Source organism: Aphis gossypii, chromosome 1, assembly GCF_020184175.1.
Source record: "Aphis gossypii isolate Hap1 chromosome 1, ASM2018417v2, whole genome shotgun sequence".
NCBI lineage: Eukaryota > Metazoa > Arthropoda > Insecta > Hemiptera > Aphididae > Aphis > Aphis gossypii.
The window spans coordinates 53,115,557-53,131,102 of NC_065530.1; the positions used below are offsets into that span (position 1 = coordinate 53,115,557).

The 15,546-nt window shown below is 30.2% G+C and overlaps 1 protein-coding gene across 17 annotated transcripts in view; it reads left to right on the forward strand.

The window, feature by feature from the left end:
• The window catches only part of LOC114129106 (homeotic protein antennapedia-like), a 183,471-nt gene that overhangs the window by 140,895 nt on the left and 27,030 nt on the right, over positions 1-15,546 (forward strand). For 6 of the 17 annotated variants that reach the window (XM_050197161.1, XM_050197160.1, XM_050197169.1 and 3 more), the window contains one exon: positions 9,322-9,386. The exons of 9 other annotated variants lie outside the window; for them this stretch is intronic. The gene's annotated coding sequence lies outside the window, so the exon portion shown is untranslated. Of the gene's footprint in view, positions 1-2,162; positions 3,063-9,321; positions 9,387-15,546 lie in introns of those variants that run through there. 2 more of the 17 variants (XM_050197168.1, XM_050197162.1) reach the window with 2 other exon arrangements.

Here is a 15,546-nt window from a genome sequence, read left to right on the forward strand (position 1 = left end):
ACCACTTTAAAATTACCGTAGTTTAAAGTATGCATGTACAAATAAAAACTTGTGTGAAAGTCCCATAACGACAAAGAAACACTTCTATTCAATTTATATATGTATATAATAACAAAACCAATGCGCCACTCTAAATTTGTTCGTAAGTGATACAGTTATTTATTAGAAAGTTTTTGGCTCAAGAATTATGACTGAAGTACGAAACCGTATTTTTCCTATCTAAAAATGGGTGGTTTAAAGTTTCTTCAACTAATTTTTTTCACACTGTTTTGGAAGTTTTAAAACTACCAAACCTCTAAAATTTTCAAAATTTTCATGTTTGAAATTTGTAATTTTATTTGTACACCAATCAAAGATTATTACAGAACGACGTCAACACTATATAATTAATATATTTCAATAGCGTGTACAATTATTGTCAAATACATTCGAACGCTATGATCTGTGCTTATAATTATATTTTTATTTTTATCTACGATTATTCCGTTCATCTGAGAAAATATACAATTAAGTATGCGGACGGCGGTTTCATTTTAATCATGCCAACGGAATTTTTCTAAGCAGTAATAATGTGTGGAAATAAAAAACAACAATAATAAAAGCATATTATTCTTATCGACTGCGTATATCGTGTGACCGTGCAAGACGAATGTTTCTGCGTATATAACACTATATAGGTACACATTAATATAATTATTACCCGTTTTATATGGTGTCTACTGCATTGCCATATGGGTATCTCGATGTCACAAAACTGAAAACCAAGTTTTCCGTACATTTCACTGTGAATATTATATGACTACGATTATGTTTCCAAGATCGATTTCATGAAACATTTTTACAAGTTCAATATATTATGGTTTTTTACGTTAATATCGAAACATTAAGTACTACTCAATCCTTTCACTGACTTACACGTGATTAATATTATTCAAGAAAAGCTTTAGCGTGCTATGTTTGTTATTATTTTATACAATTTTACAACGAACTCGAGGAAACAAGAATATTATAATAAATACTTTTCGGTGTTCGGCTGCGTTGGGTGTGGACGGGAAATCGCCCGAGCGTGTGTGTATACAATATACATATATAATATGTATGTTCACAAACTGTGCCAAGTATGTTTGGCGGCAAAATATAGAAATAAAACCAGACTTGACAATTTGGCTGAGCGAAACGTCGCATACAACAAAAAAACTATCGTATCGTGGTGGCACAAAACAATTATTTTATTTTTCGTACGTTCATCCATACTTAAGAATTGTACATAATATACTACCTCCGCCAACATGTTTTACTGCATATATTCATGTATTATATAGAACACGAAAAAAAAATCGTATTTATATATTATAATAATAACATAATATAATAAGAAAACGCTTTGGTTCATAATTGGATTTTTTTTTGCCAAAACTATTACACGCGTGCTTATTAACACTGCCGGAGTTAATAATGCCAATTTTTTATTTTTATACACTTATTTATACATGCACAGGTATTACTTGTTGATAGTAGAATAGTGAAAGTTTACTTATCGAAGAAGACATTTAAAATACCTACTCGTTGTTGTATTTGTCAAAATTAATAACTAGTTTAATAAAATTTAAACTTCTCGTATAGGTATAAATCGTAAAATAGTATTAATAAAAAATATGAATCGAAATAATGTGTACCTATTTATATGTAGGTGTAACATTGTTTTAAGCTTTTCACAAGCTTAATACTCTAGCGAGAAGCATAGAAATACAATTGTATTATCCTGCAGTATAAAAAATGCATTTAATTCAATCAATAAACAAATAAATCAAGTATAAGTTATGTTAGATATAGGTGCAACTATATGTACGAGCAATCTCAAAATCACCATACGATATCATAAAATATCAAAATGGTGCATGTAAACACGAATTTAAGCGATTTAAAAAATTACTTTTACTATTCTCATCATATAATCTATATAAATATCTTATTAGATATAAATATTTAGTATATAGAAGGGAGCGATCTTTATAGAATATAAGGGTATGTACAGCGCATTATGTTCGTGTTTCGTATACAGAAATACAATATAGGAGAAAACTACGGGTTTTCCTGCCGTATGCCGTGCGTAAGGGAGGATCAAACCTCGTATACCTATACTTTCTCTTAAAAAAAAAAAAAAAAATAATAAAATAAAATAATAATAATACAATACAATACAAATACAATACAAAAAGCAAAAATACATTTCACTAGTGTTGCACCTACGTTTTATACCTATATATATATATATATATATATGTATATTATAGATGGTGCGTCCTAAATGAGAACCCGCTCTGCGAATGGCGGTGGTTGAGAGCCGTCGCGCGGCAGCGAGTAAACAAGGGTGCGCGTGTGCTCTCGTATAATACGATTCGTATTACGTTATAGACCAACTATACCACCACCAAAAAAAAAAAAAAAAACGTACACCACTAGGATTTGTCGTATACGCACACACACACCCAAACATATACACGCACAGACGCACGCGATCGGCGTTGACGATGAATATACACACGACATCGACGGCTGCAGCGGCTGTCGCGGTGGCGGCGGGCGATCGTCGTCGGTGTGAGCAACACAGTCGCGGGGCGGAACGGAATACAAAAAAAAAATACGCGAGCGCGCGCGCGCGCTCACACACGTACACGCGCACGACCGGCGTTTCAATACGCGTCCGATGTACGACGGTGACGGTGCGTTCGACGTCGTCGTTTTATGCCGCAGCGTTTCGTACACGAGAGTTCGATTGTTATAGTAATAATATTGTAGTGTCGTTATTATTATTCAAATCGATTTCGATTAAAATAATATACTCGATATATTATATTTTATTGATAACACGGGTACTTCCGCGCGGGGTGTCCGGTATATATAGTAGTGTGCGCGACAGTTATTCGTTTTCCGCGGCCTTCGCCTGCAACCGGTTGTCCGGGATATGATATTGCTGCTATTATTGTTGTACGATTGCAGTGATATCGCGTTCGTCGAGTGCACTGCAGCAAGAGCGCGGCGCTTCCTGGGGCGCAGGACAGGTAAATTTGTTCCGGTCTTTTATAACGCGATAGAAATATAAATTATTTAGAATAATTAGTAAACCAGATAGAAAACTACACTTAGTCCACCACCCCATCCGGATATTGAAACAGTTCGCGTAGTAATGAATGTGTGTATAGGTATAATGATATGTGTATCGTGCATAATTATTATATCATTACAATATATGCGCGCGGTCGGCGAGGGACGATTGGCCACGGTGAGAACGTCGTCGTGCGAAGGGTTTTCGTTATTATTATATATACCTATATTTTTTGGACTGATAGCTCAATCGTGTCCGAGAACCGGTTTTTTGTTTTCAAGTCTCTATACCGTACATAATATTATAAATTATTATTACAATACATTTGTCCTATAAACGCACGCAACAATAATTAATTAAATACACCTACAAAAATAAAATTTAATGTTTTCAATTTATCGCGGAACATTATTTGTTATTAAATTTTAGTGTAAGTTACCATCATAATTTTATAAGTAGCAATAATTTTGTAAGAATATTTATTTTTTGTTAATTCCGTTCAGGAATACGCTTGTTACAATATTTTGTACGATAATAATCGTCATGAACGGTATACGGTCGGTACAGACAAATTACTAAATGATAAATTTATTACGCACAATTGTGGTATAAATTGCTTACACATTTTCTGCGTATATAAATACCATAAATATAAGCGTCATATAATCGTAATATTTGTTATCGCCGTGAATTAATAAAACACATAGATCATGTCTGGAAAGCGATTAAAATATGTGTTTTAAACAAACATAAAAGTATAAAACAATAATGTTTCGTTTAGTTCGGATTTCAATGCATATAGTAGCTTCAAACCGCATAATGAATGGTGAATAATACAATATTATTCCATTTGAATTTCATATTACTTATTACACGAATTACAACAAAGTAAAGGATGTTACTGCAGTGTTGGGTACCTAACCTAAGTTTGTGGTAAGGACACTTGCGTGTAATTGCTCCGCTTTGATATTACTTTAATTAATAGAGTTAAATGTTATTATACAGTTTTATATTAATTAAAAAAAAAAAACGCGACCTATATACTAAGCTAACACGGTGTATTAGCTGATAATATTATTTTTTTTACAAAGGTTATTGCTTGGAACTGCTGTAAAAATCGAGGAGTTTAAAAGAAAATTTAATTTGGAAATTGCATACCAGTTAAATCAGTTAAAGATAAAGATCATAGGTCAAACGCCTCTACATTTGACCCGAATCAATCATGATATATTTTGTTATGAGAAATATTTTAATTAGAATATAATATTATGTACTCAAATATTTTTCGGTTCGTTAAAGTTTATACCTACTAAATAATTTATCATTAAAAATACTTTTAAAATATACTTATCATAAAAGATTGTTTTCAATTTAAATTATTTGTATTTAAATATTCTTAGAATAAAGAATTATATTTTTAAATTTAATTTTGATGGCGTAAGTAATAATTGTTGTTATCTTTTTAATTATTATATTTGGAGTCCATGGAAATTTTTAAATATCGAGACTAGGAATATGTTATAATATTAATATTTTATTATTTTTATTAAAATGATTAATTTTATTTTTTAAATCTAATTTAACGTGCATATTGTATTGACGTTATAATAACGTAAATTCTTAATTCTTAAATTCATTCGTTTTCGTCCGAATATCGAGTGGCCTATGTATACCTTATACTTGTTCTTTGAAGACAGCGTTTCTTATATACGATCTTTGAAAGTATGTCGGTATACGCATACAACAACTATTATTCGTATAAACTTTCATTAATCGTGTTGAAATTCTTTTAATCTATAGTCTATACATAATATAATAATTCAATATTATACTCTTATGAATTTCTTTTGATTTCACAATATCATAAGTATAAATATAAAATAATTAAATACTTGTGTGTTATTAAAATTTTAACTCCAGTGGGATTCTAAGGTAATTGATAGGTATAAATAATCAGTGCTAATTTTACTGCAAATACCCAATCATCAAACATGCAAAATAAATAATCTGTAGAATTAATTCATTGATATTAGGTACTATTAAAAACACTATATTAATCCGCGATGACATGTTTAAAGTAACTTTATTTTATAAATAATAAAAATCATGTACCGGCGTGACTACTTATGCATATAATATCCTCGTCCGAATAATTTACATTCGTTGAAGTATATAACGGTCGATTAATACAAGACTACGTTTGTATGTAACATTTAGTGTCGGTACGCAGTTTTTTATGTTATATATCTTATGTAAGTAGGTAGTATAAGCATTTTAACAAGCAGTAATATTGGTATCTTCTATAATAATATGAATACCGATCTATTCTAATACCGACTTAAGTGAATAATATTGTAGCCGCGGTGTATAGGTACTGTTATGTATAATAAAGCTGCTACTTTCAGTGTTTCGTTTCAGTCGTTATGCAACAAAGCGCTTTCGTCATAAGAATAATGCATTTACGGTGTTGCCCTTGAAGCGTCAATAAAAATATACACATCTAGTTTTCGAGACACACACGATGTGGGTATCTACATATTACTCTAGTTAGTTAGGTATAAGGTACACTCATGGTATTAAAGCTGCGTAAATAATTATATTATTATATCATGTATTCATGAAGTCAAGTCGGAAACAAACTCGTGTCGATTTAACTCTGCCAAATGTTAGAAAATTGTCACATTGAACGTATAACTGTGCAAGTATAATGAAAATCATGATATATTTTACAAATTTATATCCACCGATAACACAAAATCTGTTAAAAACTGCATAAACTTTTATTTTTGTATATTCCATACCCATAAAATGTATACACGACATATACGTCGGAAATGGAATTATTTTTATATTGTATAATACGATGCTTGTTAAAAATGTATGTAAAAAAAAAATAATAATAATTTATAATTCATAATTACAACGAAAATCCTGTATTACACCGCAAAAGACGTTCCGCGCCGGGCCCGTTATAATTTTCGCGATGCTTAACGACCCGAGGCCTCCCCGATCAGACAATTAATTTCGACACAAATGAGATTCGGTCTGTGGAGTCTGCAGTGTGCGTGTACATTATTGTTTTTCTTTTCTTTTCTTTTTCTCCCTCAAAATGTTTTTCTCGGTAAACTATCGCGTAGCGTACAAAAACAATATAAATAATAAGCGCGGTGGTGTGTATACTGTGTATACAATACACGTTTATATAATTTATATATATATATATATACTACGACGGGCTAAATCACGTCGGGACTTAAAACTCTGCCAGGGGTAGCTGTAGCAGGGTGGTGTAATACTGGACATGGGGTGGAGCGCCCTTACGTCGCCGCCGCCGCCACTGCGGTGATAGGTGCGTTATTAACGAGCTTTCGGCGCGACGGGGGTCCCCTTACCCATGCCCGCGCTCAACGGGTTTTAAGTCTGCAGAACAAAAGGACTTTATGTGTATATATACAGTGTATAGTAGGTATATACAGGGCGAGTCACGCGTGGGCGTGGGCGTTAGCTGTACTATATTTATCGTGCCATCGTTGTTGTTGCGGAAATACGCATATTATTTATATTATTATATGCACATCATAATAATACAGCGGGAATTGAACTTCAATAATATACACACCGTATAAATGTATAATATAGGTAAATTCTATTACAGTATATACTATATAGGCATATCGCATATATATTATATTATATATTATATACAATTGTTATTGTGATCGGTGTGTACACAGTATTACAGCCGTTCGGATCGGAAAATCGCAATGGTTTGATGCGCATAATACTATAAAGTATATAGAGTATCGTCAATTATCGTGTAGTATTTAATGTATGGTGTAGTTGATTTTTGTGAGGGAATATAATATAATATACACGCAGTATTAAATTATAAAGATCGACGTCCCTGAACTTTGGTCTCCCTCCAGCCAGCTTTATGTCATTTAATAATTTAATAAAATAAATACTCTTGTGTTTGTGTTCACTGCGATACACGTTAACTATCCCTGCTTGTTACCTTTTGCGTAATCTATGTAGTATAAGTACAGCGAATGTCCTATATGTTTATATTATAGTTTTAGTCGAATATTGTAATAATATATTATAATTCTTTGACGAAAGTTCGTTTTCGCGATTGTATATTTACCTATGTATCTTTCCTCAAAATTGTGCTCGTTCTTTTGTAAGGATTATTCCATTTTTTAAACTACATCCATAGTGTTCCGAATTCTTTTTGGAGATGTAGGTTTTAAAAAAATAAAATATTATAATTAGGACAATATATTATACAGCGTCACATATATTGTGAATTCGGAAAAAAAGGCGCTAACGAGATTAACGTCAACGTGCCTGACGTTATAGTAATTTATTAAGCTCGTTTAATAAATCATAAAATAAATGTTTACATTTAGGATGGTTTGATCATACGAGTAGGTAGGTAGGTTTTTAAATTTTTTTTTTTTTTAAGTTTGTTTATTTCCCTGACATCCGTAAAAATGTGTTTTTCGAGTTACACCAACTCGACATACCATGATTTTGTGGTAGACATCATATAATATTAATATAAACATATACAGATTGGCTGCTATTTACATTTTCAGGCTAGTTTTTAATATGTACACAATAAATACGTTTTAATTGGTATCCGATCATTGATACTGTTTTTTCTTTCCCTGTTATAAGTGCTTAGGCTTATAGACAAGACTAGGGTACGTGCCAAGTCATTCTGGGTTAACTCATAAGCTATAATCGAGTTGTTTTGGTGTTTACTGTTTACACCTCTACACGTACACGTCAGTCGTTTTCTATCGAATCGATTTCCCGCCTTAAATAACCGATGTGGTAAACTGTACTTGTATTCTATACCTAGTTGTTAAATATTTTTTTTACTAAATTAAGTAGCTGAGAAAATATAAAATACAGTTAAATTACAACTTATAGCCCATGTAATTAATTAAAGGTATTATAACTAACGGAGTAGAATATATACGTTGCTGATATATGTCCTCCAAATGTGGCTTACAAATGAATCTGTGAATGAGCACAGTATACTTATTATTATATTTTTTATTAGCGCACACCACAATATACATTTGTCATCAATCTGTACAGTTTACACTATAATAATTTATAATTAATTTTTGGCACTTAAAACTCTTAAAAATACGTTAATATATGAATCAAAAAATCACCAAAAATTTACTCAAAAAATATAAAATATATGTAGGACGTAAGTAATAAAAATAATTACTGAATTATTGAAATTTCATAATAATTTATATTTTAAATTTAACTTTTTTTGTATAATTATATTGCTTTCATATCAATATTATTTAATCTTCTAATACATATTATAAACAATAAATTGTTAATATTCGAATTTCTAAAAATAATTTTGATTTAACCCTGTTATTTATTGATTTATACAAAAAATATATACAAATACTGAAAGCGCCTAAGCCTAACAATAATTATATAATTGTATAATATCCGATATCTCTTATTCTCTCAATACAGATGATATATCTTTAAATAAATTCTATGTATCCGTTTGTATATTGCACGTTTTATGCGTTGTGCACACCGCGAGCAAAATGTTTTATAGTGGTTTACTGGGGCCGGATCATATACTATACATGGATATTGGTTAAATTACGATTGTCTGTATATCAGTAAGGTAATTAGAAAATAAAAGAGTATCCACGTTATTTTTTAACCGTGATCGATATCAATTGTCATGATAATAATAATAATTCGAAGGGGACACGGGAAATATATTGTATAACACACGCGATGTACGCGTGCGGAAAAATCCTACGGGTACGGTTTACAAAAGAAAAAAGCCGATCGTAAAATCATTATTGACGCGCGTGTCGAACTATTTTATTTATTTATTTTTTTTTTTTTTAGTGTGAAACTGATAACGCGTCGTATAAAATATAATATTATACATGTACATCGTCAATAAATTATAAAACGTTTCTTCTTTTCATTTAGCCAATAATGTGATTTATTGTGCATTGCGCGTTTCACCTTTCAGATTAGAGCTGCTCGCATCCGCACCAGTCATGCGTATTTTGTTTCTATAAATAACTCATAAAATAATATCCTATCTCGATGATTCATGTGATATAGTATATTTTATGTATATATATATATATATTTTATGTATTGTGAATAATTTAATTATTTAATTTTTGTTTTTTTTTTTGTTGCAGGTAAGAAGACGTCGATTTTTCACTTTGGTTTTTTATAATATAACCTATATATTGAGGTCTACTCGGTAAGTCACAAATACATAATATTATACGATTAAAATTCTCTATTATTAATATTTATGCCTACATTTTTTAATGTAGCTATCGTCCTTATTATTTTTCTGGTCGGTATATATATTTCGTATCTACTATCTACCTCATATGTATAATGCATATGTTTGTTTAAAAAACATTTTATGATGACTTTCTGTACTTATTTTCTCGCAAAATGTCGTCAACAAATATAGAAAAAGTATGATTTCGGATAGGTTACTCCATTCGCTTTTTACCATTTTATTATTGTGTTTTGTATACTGTAGGGTCACGTAGTACCATCCGCTTATGATTATCGTTATGTAGCCAATAACGTTCGATTCGTAACTGTGCGTGTCACCATCAAACATCGCTCGTTATTATTTGGGGGTTTACGCACGCATGGATGAGCGAGTCTCGCGCTAATAATCGGAAGTTACAGCACGTGGAAATTTACGACTTTCGCGTCTATCGTCCTGCCGGCGTCAGTATAATATAGGACCGTTTTCCGCCGTGGGTATCTATATCACGAAACAACGAAAATATAAATAAATAATATTCATAATAAAAACAAAAAGCGAAAGAGAAAACAAAAATAATATTAAATAAAAATAAATCACATGTATACGATTTATATTATTTTATGGTATATAGTATTATATTATACGCCGATATTATAGTCCTTATACGCTCGACAGGGTTATATAGTTCCGCTCACCCCCGTTGCTGTTGCACCAATATATTTATATTCTATTCATATTTATATGGTATTATATATTATTATATTGTATCGGGCAAACGTCCAACCGGATGTCCACTGACGCGTGTTAGCTGTTTATCAAAATCGCCACCATTGCCGCCCATGATGTCCCTTTGCCCCTTCACCGCCGATACTGTGTGTATATATCGTATACACTCACTGAATTTTCCTATCAATTTTTCAGATATTGCCAATATTCCCAGTGTCCGTCGCTTATATATATACACATAATATATTATCATTATACTCTATTTTTTTTTTTTGCAAGTGCGAACGATACGATCCAAATAATAAAATATATAATATAAATCGCATCCCTATCAGATAAAACTCCGTTGACGCCGTCCTTTTTCACATTTTCACAGATTGATTCTTTTAATACTGAACACTCGTTGTTTCAAACAACGAGATAATATCAATAACGCGTGGAATGCCGCGTTTTATTTTTCTTATTTTTGTGATTATTGTAAAATTGTATTTATTAATATAATATTTAATCTTGTTTATTTTTTAAAAACAATTAAACAAATATTTATGTTTAAATATTCATATTAATTCATTCATAAAGATCCTTTTAACTTAATTTAAAATTCTTATAAATAAAAAAAAAATCTTTCGGTATTTACTATTTTTATATTCATTGGCAATTATTAATGGAAATATATTCTAGTTTTTACAATGAATTTAAAGATTAATTCATATACCTAATGAAGAAATTAAGACAAAATGAGAGCAATTTGAGTGTTAAAATCTATAAAAAATTGAACTCACAGAAATAGCATGTCTGCAATTTTAAACTTACCCTTAATGGCTTGTGCTATATTTAACAAGATGTATACAAGCATATTAATTTTTAGTAGAATTTAGCGAGATAGTTTAATAGATAAAGACTAGCTATAATATAGGTTAGGTTCTTTTGTAAATGTATTAACGTTTTTCTTCATTAACAGATCAGTTTTAACGACGGCGACAGCGGTCGTGATCGTCGTGAAGACATAATTATACCAACGCTCGTCCCTCGATGGATGTTTTCTGTGCACACAAGTACATCATGATATACCTTTCTCTTTTTGCTTATCGTGATAAAAAATGTGCAAACTAGGATTTTTCAACTTTATGTGATGGTATTTTTTTTTAAATTTTAGCTAAAAAATAAACTTGTTCGTACCTATAATTCATTAACTGCGTTCTAACATGGCCATAACTAAACCATCATTATATAATATTATCATTTGTATGATGGCGGTAAATGTATTGAAACAGCCTACAGAAAGGGTCTAGACTCGTAGCCCATCCCCTTGCGGTCGCTTATACAACGGAGTACAAAGATATTTCTGAAAGATGATAATGACCATTATGTAATAACGTTGTATTTATTATTTCTTCTATACATTGTTTGTTTTCTATTTAACATTATTTTAATAACTAATTATATCTATTATATTCCAATTACAACAGTCAATATGTAGGCAAATTCATATGCTACTTAATTTATATATTTAGTCATAATAATTATTAAACGCGAACCTTTTTAATTTATTGTAAATTAATAAATACAATTTTTTTTTTATTAAATTATTATTAGATATAATCAAAACTAACAATTATATTATTTAGTATTTCTTTATTTGTTTTAAATTATATTAATTATTATTGCGGTTTAACTACATTCTTGTAATCGTGTCCTGAAATTCTAAACATGCGTGCGATAAGTGGTACAGTAATTAATGGTCAACTGAATTTACATAGGATCGATAAGCCTAACTATATTTGTTTAATTATGTACGTCATTAACAAATGTAATTAGTTCACTTACGAAATTTTTGATGACACTCAACCTTCTCCCTCTTTCATAGATATCGTTCAGTCATATTATTGTATCAAAGACTTCTCGGAGAAAAGTGTTATTGTACAAAAAGGTATCCTCGTTTTTGATTCGAGTGATATAAACATACAAATAGAAAAAAAATCTGACGCACATATCTAATTCAAAAGAAAGTAGTTACCTTAGCACATATTATGTTCGACTGAAACTTAACATACATATTTTATTCTACGGCCAAAATTTTAAATTTCGTATTTAATGAGAAATATTATTGAAGTTGAGAATAAAAAAAATTTACGATAATGGCTATGATGATTTTGGTTTAATTATGGTTCGTGATCGGATATGACCACCAAAACTATATACTATTACGATACTTTGCGTTTTTCAAATATTGTAATGTAGTACCTATAGGTTTTTGTCCGTGAAAAATTTTCTTCTTCAACGTATAGGGTGTTGGAAGGGGATAGAACGGTAACAATGCCGACCGGCTTCTTCTTCTGATTGTTCTGGCGTTGCCTATGTACTATACCGATACACGAACGTACTCACTGTATAAGAAACCATGTGCACGAGTATATTATTATTATAAATCTTCTCAAATATAGAATTCTGCTCGGTCTGGTCGTGTGTGTTAACAAGACGTGTGATCCTGGTCTTCGTCACGACGCATTATGTAGTCGTGTACCGTTATAAATTCATTAGTCGGTTATTTGTTTCGGCCTTTCAGGTAAACAACGACAACGATGACAACGCCACTGGTGCCTGTTTAGCACTACATATTATATCGTGTATATCTTCGTAACGGCTGGAATATTATATCTTTAAAAAATATTGTAGGTAGGTAATTGTTATAGAATAAATACTTTAATAAAAATCTAATATTGAAACATTTTTGTAATAACGATTACTACGTTATCTATACTTTTCTGATAGTGCTTATACAGTACCTATATACACATTTTATTTCATTGCGTTTGTTCATCGTTTTTGTGATTACAATGGATTACTATGAAAATCATATCTTGCCATTATAATATGATATGTAAATATATTTATATAGATATATCACAAGGTATAGGATTACAGAGTCGCATACTCTAAATGTATTGTTAATACACTGTAATGTTTCTAAAAAATATTCCGTACCTACTTATTAGATTCATTATTATACGAGGATTTTTCGATTGAAAACACGTATAACATCCATTTTAAAATCTAAATATCACGTGGACTTACAATATAACTTAAACTGTTTTTTAAACAAATGGTTTTTTTTCCTGTTTATTATTCATCAGTTTATTGGAATAATAATTATTATAGGCTGTTACATACACTATACATTAGGATAAAATGTTTGTATAGTGATGAACCATATATATCTCGCCACGTGTTGCTATGCGATTTAAGTAAATGTTTGAGAAAATGTGGTTAAAAAATGTAAAAATCGAAACATTGTATTACAAAGTTCTGTCGATTGTTGTCGATTATATTGTATAGGTATATTTCGTATTATGAATTTATAGAGGCTTCTATTATAATAAAACGCTAAAAAAAAATTATAATTATTTTATTTGCCTTTAAAAGCGATGTAAAATAAAAATAAATTTTATCAAAAAGAAAACTTTCCATTGCATTTATGGCGAATTTTAATTTTAATTTGAGATTAGAAAACAAATTCGAAAAGAATTATGATATATCTGCAATATGCATGTCATGGAAAGTGAAGATGTGTGTAGAATATAACGCTAGCCGCACACGTGTACACATTGTGTCGTCTCTAGACGCGCACTTGTAAACAAAAATCTAAATTGTAGTAGTTCTAAAAAAAAAATGCATTAATTAATAAGTATATTAATTAAAAAGTGTCTTTGAGTATGTATGGTGTACTAGTATTATAAATAAATTATACACTCTTCTTGCTGTGGCCGATTAGATATGGAAGTTAAAATTAAAAACACAAGATTTAATTTAATATGCGTGAAGTAACATAATATTATTTCCAACTATAAATAGATATAGGAACCTATAAATATATCAAAGAAATTGCATTCTAGTCAAAAACCACGCTGAATACGTTTCAAACTTTATAATTTTTGACGGAGACTAATAAGACAAAAATTATTCTATCGTTTTTCACAGCTGTGCTTGCATCCAACGTTACAATATTTGCAACTTAATAGTAATAAATGTGTACGTAATAGTGAGGTTTCGTGGAGATTTGCCATCTTGTTAATAATCATACATAAATTGCAACAATTATCATCTATTACGATGTGTATCGCATAGCTGGACATTTTTTTTATTCTGTATATAGTTTTTTTCAGTTTTTTTCCACTTTATAGTTAAATTTCACTATTTATCTACAATAGTGGTTTATATTTCTGTACGTTCCAGCCACCGCGCACGTATTGTTTATCCCGCAGAATTTTGCGCGATAAATCAAAGGCTCAAAATATACCTATATAATTTTACGACATCAATTTTAATAGCAGCCGTGTACGCTCTCCGCCATCGGGGTGACCCCTGCGGGACTATCAAGTTTCGTCATGTCGCCGCCACACAACCCATATGCGGGGTCCTATGTATATAAATAATATAATAATATATTTTATATATACTGTAATAATATGGTATCCTATGTACGTCATGCATACGTGATGGTAGGTATAATTGATGTCTCAATCAAGAGTTGGGTGAGCACATAATTAAAAAAAAATGTAATATTATAGCGTATTTATCCCATTATATTCTCTGAGCAATATATTATACTATTTATATATCGTGGTGTACACATGACGCGTTCGTTTAGAGACAATAAAATTGTAATCACTTAATTGTTGATCCTGCGGGGGTCCCCATGGGGGCTCCAAGAATCGTTGGGAAAACAATTTTCGAAAATCTGCGGTCATTATTGTGTGCAAGCACTGCACCATCACAGTCGGGTTTTCTACTTCGTTACGATATTGTCTATCATTTTTTCGTCATCGGTGCATCACAAGTTAAGTGAGTGGTTCTTAAAGCACTTCAAAACCAGGTAATTTTTATCATCCATCTTTAAATTTTAGCTCAACAATTGTATAAAAAACTTTAAGAAGTAATTTTTAATTTTTATTCGATACCTTTAGATATAGGTACTAAGGTACATAATTAAGTGCCTTTAAATATCGCGTGTATATGATTTGTAAAAAGATATATATTTGTTTTAAAAACAATTTTAGCAATTGTAATTGTCGTACCTTTATAAGTTATTATTATTATTTTTTTAAAAATTTTTATTTTAGAAAATATGATTATTGTAGGTTTACCTATAGGTACTTAGTGTTCGTAATAAAATTAAATAAACAGTACAATATTAAATAATATTATACAAATATTTATACATATTTTTTGAGCCAAAAAATAATAATCTATATCATATAACATGATATAGTATATAGTATGTAACGTTGTCAAGTATTTTAAAATATATTTTAATAACTATTATCCTGTTTAAATATTTTTTTAAATTAATTATTAAATTATCTAAATCAATTTAAATGTTAAATAATATATTATTTTATCAACC